Source organism: Camelus ferus, chromosome X (genome assembly GCF_009834535.1).
Source record: "Camelus ferus isolate YT-003-E chromosome X, BCGSAC_Cfer_1.0, whole genome shotgun sequence".
NCBI lineage: Eukaryota > Metazoa > Chordata > Mammalia > Artiodactyla > Camelidae > Camelus > Camelus ferus.
In genome coordinates, this window is record NC_045732.1 from 33217207 (window position 1) to 33232566 (window position 15360).

Here is a 15360-nt window from a genome sequence, read left to right on the forward strand (position 1 = left end):
ACAAAAATGCCTCATTCCTCTTTATTTTACTTTTCTCGACTTGAGAAAAAGCCATCTGAAACAAAAAAATACATATAATTGTGGTGATTTTCGGTTGGTAAAGGCTCTCAAAATTATGCTGAAATTCATCTCCTTCAAGTACAAGAGCCCTACTGCTGCAAAACCAGATCTGTGTGAATTGGTGCCAGGCTTCTGCCTCTGGCATCTGTACTACCACAGTCATTTCTCTACAATGAGGGACACCAACTTGGACAGGGGTGAAGCCTGGGACTACCAGGCAAACCCTGTTGTGCTTGGCTTCTTTCTCTATATCTGCCTACTTTGATGGGAGCAGTTAAATCTGTTTTTTTTTTTTTTCCTTTATATCGAGATCCAGTCATTTCAGTGTCTGGCATCTCAACACTTTGATCCTTCCTAATGATAATAATCTACTAATTTCCCCATGCCCACTGACTATGGAATTCTAGTAAAACTGGGTGCTGTTCAGACTTCAGTTCTAACAGAGATTTTGATTCTGACACTCGCATTCCTTGCCTTTGATATTGGCCCATATTGTCTTTTACCTCTCTTGGGTGACAAAATTCTGTAAAAAGGTTGCTGTGATTTCTTTCACCAAGATCCTGTATCACTAATACATAAAAACTTAAATTATGTTGATGATATAATTTCTCACTTCAAAATTTCGCCCCATGGCTCATTAGATAGATCTAATCAGAAAATGGAAAAGTCCCATAGTCGCGCTGTAATTCCAGATACTAAGTTCTTGAGATTTGTTAAATCATTGGGTTGAATTTAAATAATTGTTTCCTTGTCTTATAATCATGAATTATTCCAAGTGTTCTAAGACCATATATCCACTAGCTGTAAAGGCAAAACGGAGAGGCATACTATGCACTAACTTTTCTAATTTCATTCTTTATTTCACTGAATAATTGTTTTAAGCACATCAGCTATTGAAAATTGCTAGAACACAAAACATCTTAGATTTTTTTCCTCTGACAAATGGGTTATCTAAAATGTAAATAATGGTATTGTGTACACAGAATAACACCCACACTATATAATTACAGTGGTTATAACTAAAACTAAGAAGAGAGCCAAAATTTATTCTAAATATGTTTAGTTCCTTTGAGAATAAGAAGAGAATATATTATTTGAAAACTTTTTGCGCTCATAAACTTTTTTCCTTGCCAAAAAACCCTTTTTTTAAATTTTGATAAATAATTAATAGCTTGAGAGTTTGGGGAAGGTGTATACTTTTAGGTAATCTTCAAACATGAAACTGAAACTTTTAATATTCTATTACAACTTTCAGTATCTCAATCTCACAGCATCTCAGGAGAAAATTGCGGTGCCCATGACTCAATTTTATAAAATATTCATGAAATTTTGATGATACTATGAAGAATGACATTTTTATTGTCTAAAACTGAATCATTATTCCTCTTAAAGACAGATAAACTTTGTAAAATAAAAGGTCATTCTGGAAGTTTACTTTTTAAAACCATCACAAAAAAATACAGTTGACTACAGAAAGCTTTGAGCCTGGGCGTGACAGACCCACACAAAAAAGCTCTCTAATAATATCTGTGTGATAGTGAAAAATTTGTAACTGACAGAAACTTATTTTTCACTTAGATTGCTGTATTTACCCACTTTTCTAGCCCAGTGTTTTTCAAAATGGTGACTTGATATTTATGTATTCATTCTATTATCCATTAATTTTAAAACTATTGAAACCTATAGTAGGTCAGGTCCCATGATAACCAATATAAACATCGAAATGAATATGTCTTGGTTCATGTTTTTGACATGTTTATAGTTTGAGGGAAGAGGCAGCTATGTGAAAAGACGAATTTACAATATATAATAAGTGCTATGGTACGGCTTCAGTAGCAAACACTGTGGCTGCCTATCTAAGAGAGATCTCTCTTTATCTCTTCTTTGTGAATAAACTCTGACTCTGAGCAGGTATTGGGTAGAGATGCCTTGATCTCACGTAAGGGTTGAATTTGGTATCCAGGGATGACACATGTATTAGTTTCCTATTGATGCTGTAACAAATTACTATCAATCTAGTGGCTTGAAACAAGACAAAGTTAGTATCTTACAGTTCTGGAGGGCAGGAGTCTGACACAGGCGCTATCGAGATACTAATTTCAATTCCTCTGGATCTATCTCCAGAAGTAGAATCGCTGGATCATATGGTAGTTTTCCTTTAGTGATCTGAGGAGCTCCCATACTGTTTTCCATAATGGCTATACCAATTTACATTCTCATTAACAAGGGATCCCTTTTCTCCACATCTTCATCAATGCTTGTTATATTTTGTCTTTTTGATAATAGACATTCTAAGAGAGGTGAGGTTATATATCTTTCTGGTTTGGGTTTGTATTTCCCTGTTGACTGATTACCTTTTCATATACCTGCTGGCCATTAGTATGTCATTGATACAGAAATGTCTATTCAGGTCCTTTGCACTTTTTAAAATCATGTTATTTATTTTCTTGGTGTTGAGTTTCATGAATTTCTTACATATTTTGGATATTAATCTCTTATCTGATGTAGGATTTACAAACATTTTCTCCCATTCTGTAGGTTGCCTTTCCATTCTGTGGACTTTTTCCTTTGCTGTGCAGAGGCTTTTTAGTTTACTGCAGTCTCATTTGTCTCTTTTTGCTTTTGTGATCTGTGCTTTTGATATCATATCCAAAAATATCATAGGTCAAACCAATGTCAAGAAACTTTTTCCCTAATTTTTCTTTGAATAGTTTTACTGATTCAGGTCTGCATTTAAGTCTTTATTCCATTTTGAGTTGATTATTGTATGTGGTGTGAGAAAAGGGCCCAATTTCATTCTTTTGCGTGTAGATGTTGTCTTCCCCACACCATTTATTGGACTATCCTTTCCACATCGTGTGTTCTTGACTGCTGTCGAAGATCAGTTGAACATAGATGTATGAATTTATTTCCAGGCTCTTTATTCTGTTCCGTTGGTCAATATGTCTGCTTTTATGCCAGTACCATACTGTTTTGATTACCAGCCATTACAGTATAGTTTGAAATCAGGCAATGTGATGCCTATATCTTTGTTCTTTCTCAGGGCAAATGGCTATTCAGGGTCATTTGTGCTTCCATGAGAATTTTAGGGTTTTTTTCTATATCTATGAAGAATGCCTTTGGAATGTTTATATGGATTACACTGAATTTAATAGATGGCTTTAGGTAGAATGGACATTTTAACAATACTTAACATTTGGGAAATCCATTATGTGTTTTAATCTAAATTTCTTCTGTATTGATGAAGATCTTTACACTTTGGAGATCTCATCCAATTGTAACATCTTTATTCTTTTACAATTGAAGGAGTAAACATTTCCACAAAGAGTTTCTTTTATACCTTTGTCCTCATTTTCATTTTAATGTTGAGAATAGATTTGGTTTTGGGGGAAAAAAATGAGTCCCAACTCATTTGGTTAAAAATGTTTCCCTAAACGGAATTGATACATAATATATTTAGAATCTGAGTCATACCATGAGAAGTAGGTCTAAAATAAAGCCTATACTCCTTAAAACTAAGCAATGTAAGAGTTTTGGATTTTTTTTTTATAAATTCTTGAGGTATGGGGCACTGCTTAAATTCTAACCCTATCAGTGTTTTATGTGCTAAACCAAGTTTTATATGGTAACTGTGCAAGAGAGTTGTCAGTGAGAAGTATTATGCTATTCCAGCTCCCTGCTTTCCTGTCTTTACTTTCTAATGCTGAGTTAAAGAAATGAAAAGTAAGGGATAGAGAGCAAAAAGTAGTGGGAAATTGCTTTGGTAAAGTAAGCACCTGGGATGATTCAGTGCTTCATCTCGAGTTACGCAGATGTCAGAAGTATAAAAATTTGGGAAATAAAGATTTTTTGAAGAGTAGAACTGAACTCTTATTTAATATTCCAGCAATAAGTGGCATATTTCACCCCATCAGAATTTAGGAATATAAGAATAAGACTAGTTACAACACTGAATACTATAATTGCATGAAGACCACATTGATGGGTTTATGAGAGCTCTTAAAGGACAGCGGTGCCTCCCCATCACCTTACCACGGAGTGCAAATCAATAGAAAATGGCATTTCAGCATGTACTCCTGCGAATGTTAAATATCAGACGCTTCCCAATGCTGGCAGTAAGTGGGCCGCATTGATTTTTCCTCCTGACTCCACTGGCATCCTGCTAATGAAGGCTGCCTCTGTGGACTTTTATTGTATATGCTAGTATGCACCACGGGAGGAAGGCATCATATCACAACCCCTAGCCCTGTGAGAGCCATCTGTGGATAAAGAACATTTGCTCTTAGATCCACAGCCCATGTGAAAACATCTGACTTAGGAAGGTATCACATCTGCCACAAATTTATATCTTATCAAAGCGAGTTTGCATTTTTGGAGGTCTGCATCATGTTACATCTATATCCATTATAGAAACACAAACTACTGCAATAGATGGTTATGAAGGGAACTCCTGGCTATTGGACCCAACATCCAGGGATTCTGATTTAATGGTGTGGGTTGTGGCCTTAGCGTCCAGATTTTTAGCTGCTTTCTGAGTGATTCTAATGGGCGGTCTAGGTTGAACGCCTCTAACATAAAGAGCATGTGCTGTAGTTCAAGTTTAGAGACAGCTTTCTTCCATTCAGTTACTCACTGATTGTGATTATATGTGTTGATGCCCTGGCTTCCTCCCATTCCCATTCACACGTTTCATGTCCTTACCCCCAGCTTCTAGTAGTGATTGTGTGTGTGTGTGTGTGTGTGTGTGTGTGTGTGTGTGTGTGTGTGTTTGGGGGCGGGGTATACACTACCAGAATTTGGAAAGGAGCTAGTCACTTAGAGTATTTTGCTTTGTTCACACTTAACTTGCTGATGTTTTTCTGGAAACCTGAAATGAGCACAGGCTATTTCATAAAATGCTGGCAACAAATGGTTGTCTCTCTAGACTATCCGTTGGTATAAAACTGAAATTGCTGGTCAGGTTGAACAGGGAGTATGCTTGTTATTTAAAAGAAATGGGTTGGGATAGCAGGAAGTGCTTGGTCTCCCTCCTGGAATTCCCCATCTGGGTGCTCAGCAGACCGCAGAGGATGATGGTCTGGAAGGGCAGAGGACCCCTCCTGTCCATCTCCAGTACCGACTGGCTGGCTTTCCCCAGAACCAAAATACGTGCTGATCCAAATGAAGCCATAAGAGGGTCACAACTGAATCAGGTGATAGTTCCTAAACCAGATAGACTGGGGTGGGGTGGGAGTGGGGAAGGAACGCGGCCGTCTAGCCACACTGCTGCACTGCGCACGGACCCCCGCCACACTGCCCGGGTCACTGCGAGCCATGGGTGAAGACGGGGACTGGGGGGACATCTCTTCCCAGGGTACTCGAAGGCCTCCTTGACCGCATACATGATCCTTCCTGATGCTCCTAACGGGCTCGTTCCAACTCCTCTCCCCAGTCTTCTCATTCAGCAGTTGCCTTTCTGTGCTTTCACTTGCCCCAAAACTAAAACCACTACATCAATGAGTGGAGTCAGCCATGGAGCACATTAACATTTGAGGGCATCCTGACCCATCTTCATTTAATTAAATCACTAATAAATTGCTTGCAATCATATATGTGTATAGCAGGTAAAAAGTAAAGAAAACACAATATGAAATCAAACTGTTAAAAACCATTCACATAAATAGTCTTTCCATAAATACAGTCTTTATGGAGAAAATCCACTGAGTTTTGAAAGAAAGCAGTAGTCATTTTCTTAGCCGTATTACATGTAGTATATACTATTACCCCCAGTATGGAAAAAGAAATGGATGTAAGAATATTCTTGATAAGTTACTGATTAGCTCTAGGAAAAACTAGAAAAGTGTGAAGCACACACCAGGTAACATATATTTACATGGTACTGACCAAGAAGCCTGAATTTATGATTCAATGTTAAAGAAAAGATAGGTTTGACTGAAATGCCACGTCACAGAATAACTCAGAGAACAGGTAATTCTGTGTCAAATGTCTGTTGCTATGATCCCTGCCTTTTATCAATTATTTGCAACACATAGCCAGATACAACCGTTTCTGAAAAGGTGTCTGAATTTACCTCCATTGAGATTAAGGAAGTTGTCAGTGGGGAATTGACCTGGTTTGTGACTCCTGCAACTCATATTAGCATAAACCATGACTCTCACACTTACACATGTACAGAATGTAGGCTGAAATATAACAACAAATTATTAAGGATGCCCTGACATAGATTTCTGGCCATTAACACTTGCTAATTTCTCATTTCATGTTTTGTCCTATAAATCATTTCCAATCGATGGTGCCTAGATCTCAAAGTTGGCCTCGTATATATTCTTAGCTTTAGTTGAAGAGTTATATAATTACAAAAAGTGAATTTTATGAAAATACATTTTACTCTATCTTCTTTACTAACTGAAATCATAAGAATTAAATCTTCTTTGGGATTCACAAAGCTGGATAAGGTGGTTCCCGATACGTTAATTTTTAGATGTTGCAGGAGGGTAACCTGTAGGGAACATATGCAGAAAGGAGTATGTTTGGGACCTGGCCAGGGTGCTATTACCTAGGGGTGTTGTGAATGTGTCAAACATGAACAGAAAGATGAAAGTAAACATGGAGGAAAGTTGATGTGACATCCAGGATATTTGGGAGTGTATATATAGCAGGAGAAACAGAAATAAAAATAAATGATGATATAATGAAAAATAATGTTGGTTAGGCAAAAAAGTGAAAAAAAATACAGAGTTAGGAGTAAGGTAGGAACAGATAATTAAATAGTTTCTTCATTTACTGTTTGAACACTGCTCTGTGTCACGCTCTGTATTAAGTATTTAGCAATGCTATAGAACAAGAAAGTAATGGTCTCTGTCCACAAATGCTTTAGTAAGTCATTTACTTGGGCTCCTGCTTAGAGCTTCTCTTAAAATCCAACCTGATCAGTGCATTAGAGTCACAAAACCTGTTTATTTCAAAAGAAAAGGTGCAAGAATTTCTCTAAAGGTAAATTGGCGAAAGTCGTCCCATTGGTGATCTCCCTTCTGGAGTCATTACACTTCTTTTTTGTTGTGGTTGTTGCTGTTGATTTTATATACCCTTAGAGAACTCACCAGGTGAGAAAGTAGAGGAGACAATTTTTCCTTACTACACTGCAGCATCCGAGGGGAATTCCCTGATGCAACCCTGAGATGACCTTGCAAAAGGAATCTCCTTGTTTGGAAAAAAAATACATTAAATAAGAAAAAGGGATACTACATGTATTCAAGGTCATGTTCACATCTTTCTAGAAGGTTGTCCTCATGAGGCCCCACTGTTGCTAATTATTAATAATTTGAGGAAGCTGAAAGGCTAGTTTGAGACATATGATAAGAATAAAATATTGTGTTTTTAAGTCTTATTCTTTCATCCTTTAGTTTTTTTTTTTTTTTTTCCTTCTAAGCAAATTGAACAGGATTCTGCTTGAAAATAGATTCCCATGATGAAGTGAAGCTCTTGGGAAAATGCAGTAAATCTAGAGAATTGATGGTGCTATCTGGGCAGTTGGCCAGTCCCTCTTATGGTATTTAGATTTATATTGCATGCAGAGATAACACCAGATGGTCCAATTTCCTGTCTGGCTAAAGCCACCCAAAGTTTTTCCAAAGCCAAACACTTGGTATCCTCAAGCTTGACGTGCCAAAAGACAAAATGTGAAATGAGAGTGGGAAAAAAAAGAATAAAAAATTCCCTTAAGGGTGTATTTCTAAAGTCACCAAAAAATTGAGAGTTTGCATTGTGATTAAATTGCTAATATTAATTTGGGTGACCAATGAATGTTGACCAATAATCATTCTAGTCACTGTGTGCTCCTCAATTTAATAGTGAATGTCCATCCCTATCTTACCAGAGTTTCACTCAGCTGCACGCATTGTGAGTGCTCAAGTTTTAGACTCAGCCACTTCTAGCTTCTGATCTTAATTAAATCTTGACCATGGCTGGTAACATACTAGCCTCATACTCAGATCCAGCAAACATCATGCTTCTCTAAGCCTTGCGCCTGATGTGCCAAAGGTTTGCCAAGCTTCAAGCTCCTTAATTTTGAGTTGTCTAGACAAAAGTTAGCTTCTGCTCTGGTTTCCTATTTTGATGGTAGTTTACCTTTCTTCAGTTAAGCCCTGATGGACCTTGTTTCTAGTCCCTCCCAGACAGCTGTTCTGCCGTGCTCCTCTTCACAACCTGCCTGCCTCAGTCATTAGTGAAGGGATGCTGAGACACAAGAGATGCTCAGGCCATTCTGGATGCCAGAGTTTATGTGAGATGTCACAAGGTGTGACAGCCTGTAGACACTCTCCAGCAGCCTTCTGATGGGCAGATCTGAAGAAACACTGATGCAGAAGCACCTCACCAAAGACCCAACAAAAGCACAGCCCCTTTCCAGCCCCACAGTCAGTCTGTGAAGCACACAGGGCGGTATATAGGGATGAAAGGCTTTCTACACTATACATGGTTTTCTTCATTGCTGAGTCTTTCCCTTCTCCCTTTTCCTACTTCTACTTAATATTCTTGATTTTTTTGTCTCTCCAAACATCTACTCTAGCCTCCTGATTACTCAGTTTTGGCTCATTTCTTTCTGCTGGAGCAGCACTTAAGGAATCAGAACTACTAGTAGTGACACACCGTTTAGCGTACAGCAAGGCCTGCTTCCTCCTCTCATTCCTGCCGTCAGAGGGAGTGTCCTTCACAGGAAGCTCTGGTTAGCAAACTGTGGGCAGAGACAATTCTACTGGTTGGAAAAATTGAAGCTTAATTGGGGCAAGCTGGATAGAAAAAGTGTTAAAAGTTAATAGTTGGACTAAACTAACATTAGTCCTTCCAGAGGATTCTACATTGTATAATTCTTTTTTTATTTTCTTTTTTATTGAAGTATAGTTGATTTACAGTGTTGTGTTAGTTTCTGGTGTACAGCATAGTGATTCAGTGATATATATATATATTCTTTTTCATTATAGGTTATTACAAGCTACTGAGTATGGTTCCCTGCTAGATTGTATAATTCTAAGTACAGAATTATATTCTTAAAAGAAATGGATGAAGATGTTTTCTGGGGATAAATTGGGAATTGTACCCATAAATTTGGGTGATTATTCAGGATTGAGGAGAGATATATTATTAACGCTGAATTTTGGGTGAAAATGTTGAAGATTGGTCAGAAATTTATATCCAACCCTGGGGTGCTCCTGAATTGCTGTGAGCAGCAGCACACTATATCTGAAATGAAAAATGGAAAATGATTTAAAGTTCAGGGTTTAGAGAAAGTCAGAGTTAAGACTTAGATGAGTGGCTTGGCATAAAATCTAGAATTGCCACAAAGAAGGATGACTAGATAGGGCAATTGGCTTTTCTTGTGGGTGGAAAGAAATTAAATGTAAAGATGGTCTCTGGGTTTCAGAATTTAGGATATTTGGTTGTAGGTGATTCCTTGAGGACTGTTGGGAGTATATAGATAGGAGATTCTGAATATGTTCATTTTGTTCGAAAGATTTCCCTCCAAATGCATTTAATGTGTTCTCTCTTTGTGGCAGTTATTAGTGATTATCTTAAAATCTGCACTCTACTAATGATAGCTCAGTTTACATAGTTTATATTGTCTATTTGCTTATAAACACTTTTGGATTAATGGGAGTGTCAAATAGGCTCCCAGAAGGAGAGAAAGCCTTCCTCAAAGACTAAACTGACTGCCATGAGACATCTCATACCCCTTAGGATGGCTACTATCAAAATAAACACATATGTAAATAACAAATAAAAGGTTTTGGTGAGGCTGTGAATAAATGGGAACCCTTGAGCACTGTGGGTGGAATGTAATGGTACAACAGCTATGGAAAGCACTATGGAAGTTCCTCAAAAAGTTAGAAATAAAATTCCCATATCATCCAGCAATTCCATTGCTGGGTTTACATCCAAAAAAACTGAAAGCAGGATCTCGAAGAGATATTTACAAAGCCATGTTAATAGCATCACTATTTACCATAGCCAAGAGATGGAGCAACCCAAGGGTCCATCCATGGATATAGGAATAAGCAAAATGTTCATCCAGGAGCAAAGAAAGATTACCCCCACTCACCCTCTCAACTGGGTTTTGAAACACCTGTGAGCTACGAGCCTCAAGTTGTGTTTTGATCACATGTATAAGTCATATGTCCAACACACATGCACACACACTCACATGCACGTGTAAGGAAGCTTACAGTGGTTAAATTCTGGTCGTATCTGTAACTGTGAGACCTTAGCCATATCACCTAATTATTCCAGGCTTCTGTTTCCCCATTTGCAAAATGGAGATAATGATATATCTACACATAGAGTTTAGCGAAGGGTAAATAAGTTAACACATTTAAAACTTAAAACTGATCTGACACACAGAAAACACTTAGCCATTATTATTATTATCATCATCATCATCATAATCACCATCATCATCATCATTAGTAGTAGTATTTGTATAATTAAAAGATTAAAATACATAAAATATTAATATTGATTAACTGATGAGGTTATAAGTACATCTTTTACTTCTGTTTTTATGCTTGTAGCTTATCTAAATTCCATAATAATATTGTCTATATAATCACAAAAAAGTCAATGTGTTATTTTTTAAGGTACTAACAATTCTGAGGAGTAACTCATTAAATGAGGAGGCCTGTTAGATCCAGAATTGGATGTATGATAAAACCTAAGAGTCTGAATGATCCTTTTAAAAGTATTTAATATTTGAATAGCTTCCGCATTGTGGGATGTATAGAACAGCACAAAGAAAATGCTAAAAATCACAAAAATCTGAAGACAGACACCATGGCATTTTTGTTGTAATCTACGTCTTGGAGGCACCTATGAACCAGACGCATGTGAGCTAAGTGTGGTGATGACTAGATGGAGGCCTTGCTACCCTCTCAGGACTTTTCCAGCCCCATCTCCGCAGAAATCTCTCATCTAAGTCTGTCAGCAACTATGTTCAATTCTTCAGGCCAAAAGGAAAATTCTTTCATGCTGCCCCTTTCTCAGACTTCTTTTTTTCAAATCACGTTTTCCTGATTCTACTTTTCCTAGTTCCCTACTTCTTTTTTGTCTGTTTGTTCGTTTTCTCAAAGTATAGTCAGTTTACAATGTGTCAATTTCTGGTCTACAGCATCATGTTTCAGTCATACACATACATACATATATTCCTTTTCATATTCTTTTTCATTATAGGTTACTACAAGATAATGAATATAGTTCCCTGTGCTATACAGTATGAACTTGTTTATCTATTTTATATATAGTAGTTAGTTCCTCCCCAATCTTGATATCTCTCTCGCGCGTGCGCGCTCTTGCTCTGGCTCTCTCACTCTCTTTCGCTCTCACCCTCCCTTTTTCTCACCCAACCCCCTCTCTGTTTCTTGCCTTTTCCTACCTTCATGCTAAAGGAATAAGAACCTATTGTTATTATTAAGCAACTAAATCTTCTCTTTCGAGCATTAAGTTAAATTTGAAATATGTTAATGTGACATACTATCTCCGTGTGTGTGTGTGTGTGTGTGTGTGTGTGTGTGTGTGTGTGTGTGTGTGTGTGAATTCATTTCAGAGAATTTTAGAGAAACTATTGTTTATTGGTTGGAAAAACTGTGAGAAGAATTGAGGGGACTGGTGCTGCTCAAGGACAGACTATATAGGTCAGGTCCTTTGAAAAGTCTATCCTCTATTGTAGTGAAATAAAATCTTCCCCTAGGAGAGGTTGGGCTCTGAATATTGGAAGAGGGGACTAAATTGATGCAGATCAGGTGAGAGAAGGGACAGGATGCTGCTATACTTCTGCTGAAACTCTGGAGAGTGTCCTGCTCACTGTGAAGCCAGACTGATAGTTTCTGTTTACCAACAATAAAATGTGTGCAATAAGAACTCACATTCATAAAGAGGAAGAAGAGAAAATGCATTAGCACTGTGCTGTTTCAAAAGGGGGAAAAGGCATTTGATCAGATGATTGATTTTCATCTGTCTTCAAAAGCTTTCTTATAAAGAAAAAAGAATCTCACTATGTTCCTAATAGTAAAACGGCCGATTCTCATTTCCTGCCTAATGAATTATTTACACACTTCCCCGGAGGCCACTCCTGCTCAGCCTGCGCTCAGGCACTGCTCCGGACGGCGGTGCTCATTTGTGAGACTGACTCTGAGGTCAGTACATTCTCTTCGTTTACTCTGTGAAAGTGACGGGGTGTTCGATCCACCTCGCAGGGCAATGAACATCCAGTTACCATATATCTGCTCTTCTGTGATCACAGAGCAACGGGTGAAGGGAATTTCTGCAAGGATGCCATTATTCACTCAATGAAAATAGACAAAAAAGATGATTCAGGACTAAGAAGAAAGAGCCATGGTAACTGTCAGGCATGGCTCCACGTCTTACTCGGCATTTCTTCAGGTCCTGTTGCCATTTCCTGAGTCTTCCTCCCACATTCCTCCTCCCTGACCGGCTCCTCCAGGCACGAGCATGCCCTGACCTAGCGGACATTCAGGGCAAACTGGAGGAGGTAGCTGCATTTAAACAGAGGATGCTGCTTTGAGGATGCTCGTAGGATACTTCCTAAGTGACAAACTGGTTACTATTTTAGGCCTCCTTCTTTCCGAAGGCATGTATTGACAGCATCTAGCTCGTTCATAAACAAAGTAGCAGGTTTTCCCCTCCCGGAAAATCCCTGTTCTTGCTTTGCGTGGTATGTCAGAAGACCGATGTATCTTGAAAGCCCTAAGGCTCCTCCAGTCCTCTGCCCCTCAGTACAGAGATAGACTGAGGACCTCACAGTAGCAGTAGCCAGAGGTCCCAGTGCAACAAGGGTAAATACGGCAGAAATGGAGATCAGCTGTCTCTCAAAATGCATTCTTATTTTGTGTTCCTGGCAGAGTTAATTCTGCCAGTAACACATCAGCTGTGAATATGTATTTTTAGCTACTTGAGCAAGTGCTTGTGGTCAACTTTCCTCATTTCAGAGTGACATATCACTTCCAGTCATCAATTGGAGATAGGCATTGAAATAAAATGCATCTCTGTGGAGTAAAGATGTGACGGTGGAACTAATGGAAAGGTGGCAGCAGTGTGGATACTTAACTAGATTAACACACTGCAATGATGAGTTATAGTTTATTATAATTTTCTAAAAACCAGGACCGCATAGAGGTAGAGCTGGGCACATTTTGATGTGTCTAGGAATGTTTGCTATCTCTTGAGGATTTTATTTTAAAATTCAACATTTCACTGTCAAAAGCAATCTTTAATTATTAATCTTGTGGCTTCGTATCAGTCAGTTTCTGAATGATAATAATTCAAGTTTTGAAATTGTGTCTTCAAAGTTTTGCATTGTATTGTCAATAGTAAGTTGACTAATGCTCAAAAATCTCATTTTTAGACTTCCTAGAATTTATGAGATGACTTTATAATTAAGTATTTAAAATATTTATTGAAATATATACTATTCATACTGTAAGGTGCATATGTACAGTTTAAAGAATAATTATAAAGTAGAAAATAGTGTGAACCTCATATATATAAGAAGAGACTACCACCAACACATCAGGTGGCCAATTTGAGTTCATTGCTTACCATATCCCCTTCTCTTTCCACTAGAGTTACCGTCTGACTCTTGAGTTTTCTCCTTGCTTATCCTTTTGGTTTTACCACATATGTATGAAACCATAAAGAATATACTGTTTAATTTAGCCTGAACTTTATATACACAGAATAGAACTGGATGTGTCCTTTTATGTCTTACTTTTTTCTTTCAAAATTGAATTGAATAATTTTTTTAACCGAGGTATAGTTGATTTACAATGTTGTGTTAGTTTCTGCTGTACAGCATAGTGATTCAGTCATACATATGTATACATATTCTTTTTCATTATAGGTTATTACAAAATGCTGAGTATAGTTCCCTGTGCTATACAATAGAACCTTGTTGTTTATCTTTTTTATATATGGTAGCTTGTATCTGATAATCCAAAATTCCTAATTTATCCCTCCCCACTCCTTTCCCCTCTGGTAACCATAGGTTTGTTTTCTATGTCTGTGAGTCTGTTTATGTTTTGTAAATAATTTCAATTGTCTCATTTTTTTAAATACTACATAAAGTGATATCATATGATATTTGTCTTTCTCTGTCTTACTTGCTCAGTATAATAATCTCTAGATCCATCCATGTTGCTGAAAATGACATTATTTCATACTTTTTAATGGTTGAGTAGTATTCTATTTTATACATATATATATATATATAAATCACCACATCTTTTTTATCTAGTCATCTGTCGATGGACACTTAGTTTGCTTCCATGTCTTGGCTATTGTAAACAGTGCTCCTAAGAACACTGGAGTGCATGTATCTTTTGAATTGAATAATTTTTAATTGTCTATGTCTATATATGTACATTGAGATAAAAGAAAAATATTACAGGGAAGATATTTATAAAAATTGTTGTTTATCTGAAATAAATAATATGTAAATTATATATCTCTTTAATTATATTTTCCTGATTATTTGCCTGTCTATCATAATTCCTTGCTTTGCAAAATTTCTTATAAAATTCCTTACAGTTACAATCTGTTTACATGGTAGCATAGCTTCTACACTGGTCACTGCCAACTTATTTCATTCTTTTGTTCACTGAAGAATCATTAATGAGAACATAAATTCAGTGTTAGCATTATCAGCCAGTATACTGAACATGTCCTGGCACAAAGTTAACAACTTTGAGAATTTTTCCGCAAATTTGATGTAAGCATAACGTTACTGAACCAAACTTGTGTCCACTCACCCTTGTTCAGGAAAGCCAATCTACTGACACGAGGTTGTGGTGAAGGAAAGTGCAGCGTTTATTGTAGAATTCATACAAGGAATCCAGGATAGCTAGTGCTGAAAACACCTGAGCTCTCCTGTGGATTTCAGTAAAGCATTTATAAAGCCCAGGTGAGGGAGGGGAGCCACAGGGCATGTGATATGTGATCAGCTGGTGCATACTTCTGATTGGTTGATGGTGAGGTAACAGCGCGGGTGTCACAGGGGTTAACATTAGCAGTCCTTAGGCTCCAGTAGGCCTGAGGGTTGTGTGCTCATGGTTAAATGTCTTCCGTTTGGTGGAGACTTTAGCATCTGTAAAACAACCCAGGAAATGTGCATCAGATACTGTTATCCAGGCACTTCAGAGAGGAGCTACAGCAGAGGATATGGGGGAGGGGTCTGTCCCAGGAAGGTCCCATAGGGTCCTGTTCAGTTACAAAGATATAACTTGCTTTTCTGTTCTTTCA